The 7,500-nt window shown below is 46.9% G+C and overlaps 1 pseudogene; it reads left to right on the top strand.

Annotated features, from left to right (window-relative positions):
• LOC138865525 (octapeptide-repeat protein T2-like) overlaps nucleotides 1-1,400 on the top strand; it is an 8,895-nt pseudogene extending 7,495 nt beyond the window's left edge.
• The last annotated feature ends 6,100 nt before the right edge of the window (nucleotides 1,401-7,500 follow it).

Raw genomic sequence — 7,500 nt, 5'->3', positions numbered from 1 at the left:
TATACGTATATCCACAAAACGGCGGAACATAATACATTCTTAATTTATCTTTAAAGAAGTGGCTGACATAGGGATGCATAGTTTTTTGTTCATAATCGGTTTTCCCCATTGACAGCTCTTTCGGGCTGACTCTATCTATTTTGTTTGTTTGTTTTATTGTGTGTTTATGAACCTACTTGGACCGAATAGAGAGGAAGAGGGAGGGGGGGAGAGAAAGAGAGAGAGAGAGAGAGAGTGAGAGAGAGAGAGAGAGAGAGAAAGAGAGAGAGGTAGAGAGAAGAGAGAGAGAGAGAGAGAGAGAGAGAGAGAGAGAGAGAGAGAGAGAGAGAGAGAGAGAGAGAGAGAGAGAGAGAGAGAGAGAGAGAGAGAGAGAGAGAGAGAGAGAGAGAGAGAGAGAGAAGAGAGAGAGAGAGAGAGAGAGAGAGAGAGAGAGAGAGAGAGAGAGAGAGAGAGAGAGAGAGAGAGAGAGAGAGAGAGAGAGAGAGAGAGAGAGAGAGAGAGTAAGAGAGAGAGAGGGGGAGAGTGCACGGAAGGGGGCGGGAAGAAAAGAGAGAGAGAGAGAGAGAGAGAGAGAGAGAGAGAGAGAGAGAGAGAGAGAGAGAGAGAGAGAGAGAGAGAGAGAGGGGAGAGGGGGGGAGAGAGTGGGAAGGGGGCGGAAGAAAAGAGAAGAGAGAGAGAGAGAGAGAGAGAGAGAGAGAGAGAGAGAGAGAGAGAGAGAGAGAGAGAGAGAGAGAGAGAGAGAGAGAGAGAGACATTTCAAAAGATTCCCTTCCTATCACTCACGACGGTTATCAAACTTTTCTGGTGCAATTGCCAGGGTCTTCCCCGACTCCCTCTCTCTTAACTCGGCGATTATTGATCATCAGACTCCGGCTCATCAAGTTAGATTGAATAAAAGATTGATCAACTTGGATTGTGCGAATTGTGCTGGTCACTCCCGCCTTGTGCAACTTGTATTGAACACTTCAGGTCGATCGAGTCAAGACTGATTATATGGCATTGATCAAATACTTTGGATGATATACTTTTGTTGATCTATTTGCCTTCATCGACTTGATGGCGAACGAGAACCCTTCTCTTGAAACAACTTTAATTGCAATTGCATGGAACGTAGACCCACTTTCGCTGCGCTTGTATCTTACTCTCATTGCAAACCACCCACGTTCATGACTCCGACTGCTAACTCGAAAAAAATAAGACATGCATCAAGTTCATGATAATTTTTATATTAAAGAAATCTTAGGCATCCCTCAAGGCAAAGTACTCTACCCTACATTTTTTTTCGAGAATCGTAAAGACTTTAATTTGATCTATTTTTCGTGAAAGAGTAAACGGTGAGCCATAACATTTCAATCTATTTAAAACAGGTGACTGTTAAGAGACAGCTTCCTACGTCGTAAACTTTGAATTGTAATAGATTATTACTTATGAAGTTTATGATCTCTACATTCACCTGTTTACTTGGATGAAAATGAAATGAATGTGTTTGATTTCCGGTTTGTAAGACTACCTTCTTCGGATCACGGAGAGGAAAGTGAGACTGGGTTTATGTTTTAGAATATGCGATATCCTTATTGTCAATAGCATTACCATTTCAGTGAAGCTGTTGTAGTTGTCGTTGTAATTAATGCTATTATTATTATTATCATTATTATTATTTATTATTATTATTGTTGTTGTTGTTTTTGTCATTATCATCATAATAATGATAATGATCATGGTAATAGTAATGATGATAATAATAATGATAATAACAATATTAACAAAGATAATAACATGGTAATGGTGATACCAATGATAATAATAATAATGATGATAATGATAACTCTAAATATAGTAATAATGGTAATGATAATATCATTGAAAGTACTACTACTACGACTACTATTAGTAATGATGATAATGATAATGATGCTGATGAGAGATAATCACAATAATAACAAAAATTACACTGATAAAAAACAAAGCAATAATGATCATAATATCAATAACAATAACAACAAGAATAACAACAACCATCACAAGACTAACAACGACAACAACAACAACAATACAAGTAATAATAGTAACAATAGCGATGATCAATATGGTTACTATTACTATAGTATTTCGGGGAACATGACTCACCTAGATCAATAATTATCTGCCTGGCTGGAGAGATAGCACGCAAAACTCTTTAGGTATTTCTATAAAAAGGAATTCGCAATTCTTTCCTTAGTGGAATCTAATCCTCCATGTCATTCATGAATTAATTCCGTTTATCTATTATTCATTTTGCTTTTTAGAATCGGTCGATATCTTAAAGAAAACGGGGAAAAAAATGAGAGGAGAGAGAGAGAGGGGAGGGGGGGAAACTAATTTATTATTTGAATTATTAATTTATTCTCTTTGTGATGGAAATATGTCTAGAAAAACACAAGAAAGGGACTAATACTTCTTCCCAAAAATATGTGATAAAAGAGAATATATTTATTGGAATTCCCTCAGACAAACAGATTTATTGTTATTTGTCACGATTGTGGATTGCAGATATTAGAGTTATGTTGCAGTGTTGCATGGACAGTGATAGGGGAAGGGGTAGTGTGTGGGGAGGAGGGAGGGAAGGAGGGAAAGGGCTAGTGTGTTTGTGGAGGGAGAGGAAGGGGTATTGGGGGGTGGAAGGAGGGAGGGAGTAGAAGGGGTAGTGTGGGGGGAGGGAGGGGTGGAGGGAGGGAGGGGAAGGAGCGAGGCAAAGCGTCCCGTTGCATGATCCAGCAGCTGCAATTGCAAGGGAGGGAAACAGGGGAAAAGTGAGGGAGAAGGAAAGAGAGAGAGAGAGAGAGAGATAGCCAGGTAGATGGATAGTTATAGAGAGATATAGAGAGAGACAGAAAGAGATAGTTGATAGATTGATACATAGATAGATAGACAGATAGATAGATAGAGGCAGAGAAAGAAAGAAACAAAGAGAGAGAGAGAGAGGAAAACAAAACCTGGTACCTTGATGCCTCTAACTACAATCTTGTTTTCAAAATAACGATCAGTCTCTGACACTACCCTCCCTCCCTCCCTCCCCCCCCCTTCTTTCCCTTTCCCGCCTTTTGATTTATCACGTGTGCGTGTATGTGTAACTGCTCGTTCGTGTGTATGTGTGTGTGTGTGTGTGTGTGTGTGTGTGTGTGTGTGTGTTTGTGTGTGTATGTGTGTGTGTGTTTATGCGTGTATGTGTGTTTGTTTATTTGTTTATTTGTATTTGTAAACAAGTACACAATGTCAGCGTAAAACTTGATTGTTTACAAGTACTTCAAACTGTGGTCATGTGCATCTATCACATCTATTAGGGAGCGTGTTCGGTTGTTGTTTTCCTTCCCACCCCACCAACCCCTCCACCTCACCCCACTTCCCCCCCTCACCCCCACCCCCAACCCCACCGCTTCATTTTCCACCTCCCACTTCCCCCCCTTCCCACCCCCACCCCACTTCTCCACCTCCACCCCCTTCCACCCCTCCCCCTCACCCCCTCCACTCCCCCCTTTTCCTCCCTCCAATGCACGTCGACGCCCATCGTCTCGGCGCCACGTGAGGGGGCCATTTCGGGGCGCCGGAAGTCCGAGGAACTGAGGGCGCGGCGACGGCGACGGCGAGGGGGAAATTTTCGGATTTTTTTTTTTTTTTTTTTTTTTTTGGGGGGGGGTAGGAGGAAGGGGGAGGAGGGGAGGGGGGGGGAAGGGAGGAGGAGGAGGGAGGGGGAGGAGGAGGGGGAAGGGAGGTGAGGTGGGGAGGAGGAGCGGGAGGGAGGGGGAGAGGAGGAGGAGAGGGAGGGAGGAAGGGACGGGAGGAGGGGAGGGGGGAGGAGGAGGGGGAAGGGAGGGGAGGAGGGGGAGGGGGAGGGTTTGCGTGTGTGACGTCAGAAGGAGTCCCCTTTTGGCACCATTGTCTCTGAGTCTCGATTTTTTTTTTGCCTTCTTCCTTTTCAACTTCTTCTTTTTCGTTTTCTTCTTCTTCTTCTTCGTCTTCTTATTAGTCTTCGTCTTCGTCTTGTTCTTGTTCTTCTTCGCCCTCGTCTTCTTCTCCATTCTTTTCTTCTTGTTCTTCTGTATTTGTTTGCTTGTTTGTTTTTGTTAGTCTCTTATCTAAAATTTTCGAATTGATTTCTTCATTCTCTCTTCTTTTCTGTTATTCATTCTTCCCTTTTTCTTTATCCTTCTATTTTTTTCCCCTTCTGCTCCTCTCTCTCTTTTCCCTCTTTTCTGAATCTTCTGATTTTCTACCCTTTTCTATCTCTCCCTTTAACGTCTTCCCCCTCTTATGCTTTCTCTCCCCCCTCTTTACCTCCCTTCCCCTTCCCTCCCTCTTCCTCCATTCTTTTCTAATCCTCCTTCTAGTCTTTCCTGTTATTCCCCCTCCTCTCCTCTCCCTAGTTCCCTTTTCCTTGTATCTCTCTTTATTCACTTCTCTTTATTCCTCTCTCCTCCCCTCTTTTGCATTTCTCCTCCTTTGTCTCCTTCTCCCCCTTCATCTCTTCTCTTTCCCTCCTCTCTCTTGTTTGTCTCTTCTCTTTCGTAGCTCATTACTTTTTCTCCTCGTCTCTTTTTTCGCTCTTCTCTCTTCCCTTTTCTAGTCCTCACTCTCTCTATTTTCCTTTCCTTTCTCTCTCCCCTTTTTTCTAGCCCTCCCCCCGATCATCTTGCCTTTTCTCCCTTTCTTCTTCTTTCTTCTTGCTTACTCGTCCTTTCCTCTCTCTTCCCTCCCTTTCACCTCCCTTTTCTTCCCCTCCTCCTCCTCCCTTTCCCCTCCCCGTCTTTTTAGTCTCTTTTCCCAATTCCCTTCACTTTTCTACTTCTTCCCTCCTTTCTCCTCCTCTCTCTTCTCTCCTCTTCCCTCTTTCCTTTCCCTCTCTCTTTCCACCGGGAAAGTGAGTGAAATGAGGATGATAAATAAGGGGAAAGAGAAGAGGAGGGAAGGGGAGAGAAATGGAAGGAAGGAGAGAAGAGAAAAAGAGAAAGAGAGGGGAGAGTGAAGGGAAGGGGTGGGAAGGAGGGAGAGAAAATAGGGGAAAGGGGGAAAGGAGAGAGACCGAGATAAAGATGGGTTAGATAGGAAAGGAGGAAAGAAGGGGGTGAAGAGGAGGGGAGAAGACGAGAGAAAGAGGGAAGAAGGGGAAGAAGAGGAGGGGAGAAGACGTGAGAAAGAGAGAAGAATGGGAGAGGAGGAGGGGAGGGGAAAGAGGAAGGGAGAGGAGAAAGAAGGAAGGAAGGAACTAACTCTCCATCCATTCCAACCCGCTCAACTCACCCCAACCCACTCTCTACCCACTCCACAACCCACGCGACCTAATCAGCTCACCCACTCGAACCCACCTTCTCCCCCAATCCCTTTTCAACACCCTTTCCAACCCACTCTCTACCCACTCACCCACTCCCTAACCCCCTTCCCCTATATCCACTCCCCCCCCACTTCATACCCACCCAACCCACATTGTACCCACTCACCCTCCCTCCATACCCACCCAACACTCCCCTCCCTCCATACCCCCTCCCCAAACCCACCCAACCTCCATACCCCCAAACCCACCCAAACCCCCACCCCCTCAATACAACCACCAAACCCACCCAACCCCCACCCCTCTCCATACCCACCCAATATCCCCCATCACCCTAACCCCCTCCATACCTACCCTATATCCTCCCACCCCTCTCCATACCCACTCAATACCCCCCATCACCCTTACACCCACCCACTCTATACTCCCTCCCAACCCCCAACACTCCCCCATCCATACCCCCCCACTCCCATACTCCCTCCCAACCCTCCATACTCCCTCAACACCCCCCTCCCCTACACCCGCCCACCTATTCCGAGCCAGCGCAACCCACCCCTCGGAATTAAGATTTAATCCAAAACACGAGAAGGATTTCGAGAAGGAAAAGGTCAGGAAATGGGTAAATTATTGAAGACGGAGAGAGAGAGAGAGAGAGAGAGAGAGAGAGAGAGAGAGAGAGAGAGAGAGAGAGAGAGAGAGAGAGAGAGAGAGAGAGAGAGAGAGAGAGAGAGAGAGAGAGAGAGAGATAGAGAGAGAGAGACTTGGCGGTTTGTCTTCGGGGTGAGTCTGTTTGTGTCTGTCTGTGAAGAGAGAGAGGGAGAGCGAGAGGAGAGAAGAGGAGAGGAGAGGAGAGGAGAGGAGAGGAGAGGAGAGGAGAGGAGAGGAGAGAGAGAGAGAAAGAGAAAGAGAGAGAGAGAGAGAGAGAGAGAGAGAGAGAGAGAGAGAGAGAGAGAGAGAGAGAGAGAGAGAGAGAGAGAGAGAGAGAGAGAGAGAGAGAGAGTGAGAGAGAGAGTGAGAGAGAGAGAGAGAGAGAGAGACTTGGCGGTTTGTCTTCGGGGTGAGTCTGTTTGTGTCTGTCTGTGAAAGAGAGAGAGGAGAAGAGAGGAGAGGAGAGGAGAGGAGAGGAGAGGAGAGGAGAGGAGAGGAGAGGAGAGGAGAGGAGAGGAGAGAGAGGAGAGAGAGAGAGAGAGAGAGAGAGAGAGAGAGAGAGAGAGAGAGAGAGAGAGAGAGAGAAAGAGAGGGAGGAGAGAAGAGAAAGAAAAAGAAAAAGAGAAATAAAAAGAGATAAAGAATGAAAAAGAAAAAGAGAAAAAGAACTAGAAAGACAGAGAGAGGAGAGAGAGAGAGTCAGATACCTACCGGTTAGTCACTCTTGGCGCCATCTCCCCCCTCCCCTTCTACCCCTCCCCCCCCCCTTACCCCTCACTCTTTGACCTTCCTCTCAACCACTTCCTTCCCCCCTTCTTTTCTCTCTTTTTTCCCTTCTCCTTTCTCCCTTTCGTTTCCATCCGCTGGGCTTCATCATCCTGTTTCCCTCTTTCTTTTGTTTTTCTTTATTCATTTTCTTTTTCATCTCCCTTCTTTTTATCTGTTTTTTCGGCCTTTAAGATATTAGCCACAAATTTCTCCATTTCTTCATGTCTTTCTCTTTCTTATCTTCTCTCTCTCTCTCTATCTATCTATTTATCTACCTATCTTATCTGTCTACATCTTTCTATCTATCTATCTGTCTCTGCCTTTTAGCCCCACCCATCCTTCTCTCTCAATCTTTCCTATTTTGCAATTCCACCTCCCCCACTTCTCCCCCTCCCTCCCTCACCCCTCACCTGGCGCCAGTATCGTCCACGCGTCCTCTCTCGACCCCCCCCCTCGTCCCCTCAACCTGGTTCCTCCCCACCCCCGGTCCCCTCAAACTGGTTCCCCTCCCTCCCCCCCCGTCCCCTCAAACTGGTTCTCTCCCGGTCCCCTTCCCCGCCCCGTCCCCTCAACCTGGTTCTCCCCCGGTCCCCTTCCCCGCCCCGTCCCCTCAACCTGGTTCCCCTCTCCCCCCCCGTCCCCTCAACCTGGTTCCCCTCCCTCCCCGACGACCCCTTTTCGGCCGCAGGTGAGTCGGCGTCCGTCAGAGCGGCGACGACGGCAAGCGGTGGCGGCGTCGGCGGCGGCGACGGGGTGAGGGGAGGGTGATAGGGAGAAGGGGG

This window comes from Penaeus vannamei, chromosome 21 (genome assembly GCF_042767895.1).
Source record: "Penaeus vannamei isolate JL-2024 chromosome 21, ASM4276789v1, whole genome shotgun sequence".
Classification (NCBI taxonomy): Eukaryota; Metazoa; Arthropoda; class Malacostraca; order Decapoda; family Penaeidae; genus Penaeus; species Penaeus vannamei.
The sequence above is the reverse complement of the archived record's forward strand: the minus strand, read 5'-3'. Positions and strand labels throughout refer to the sequence as shown.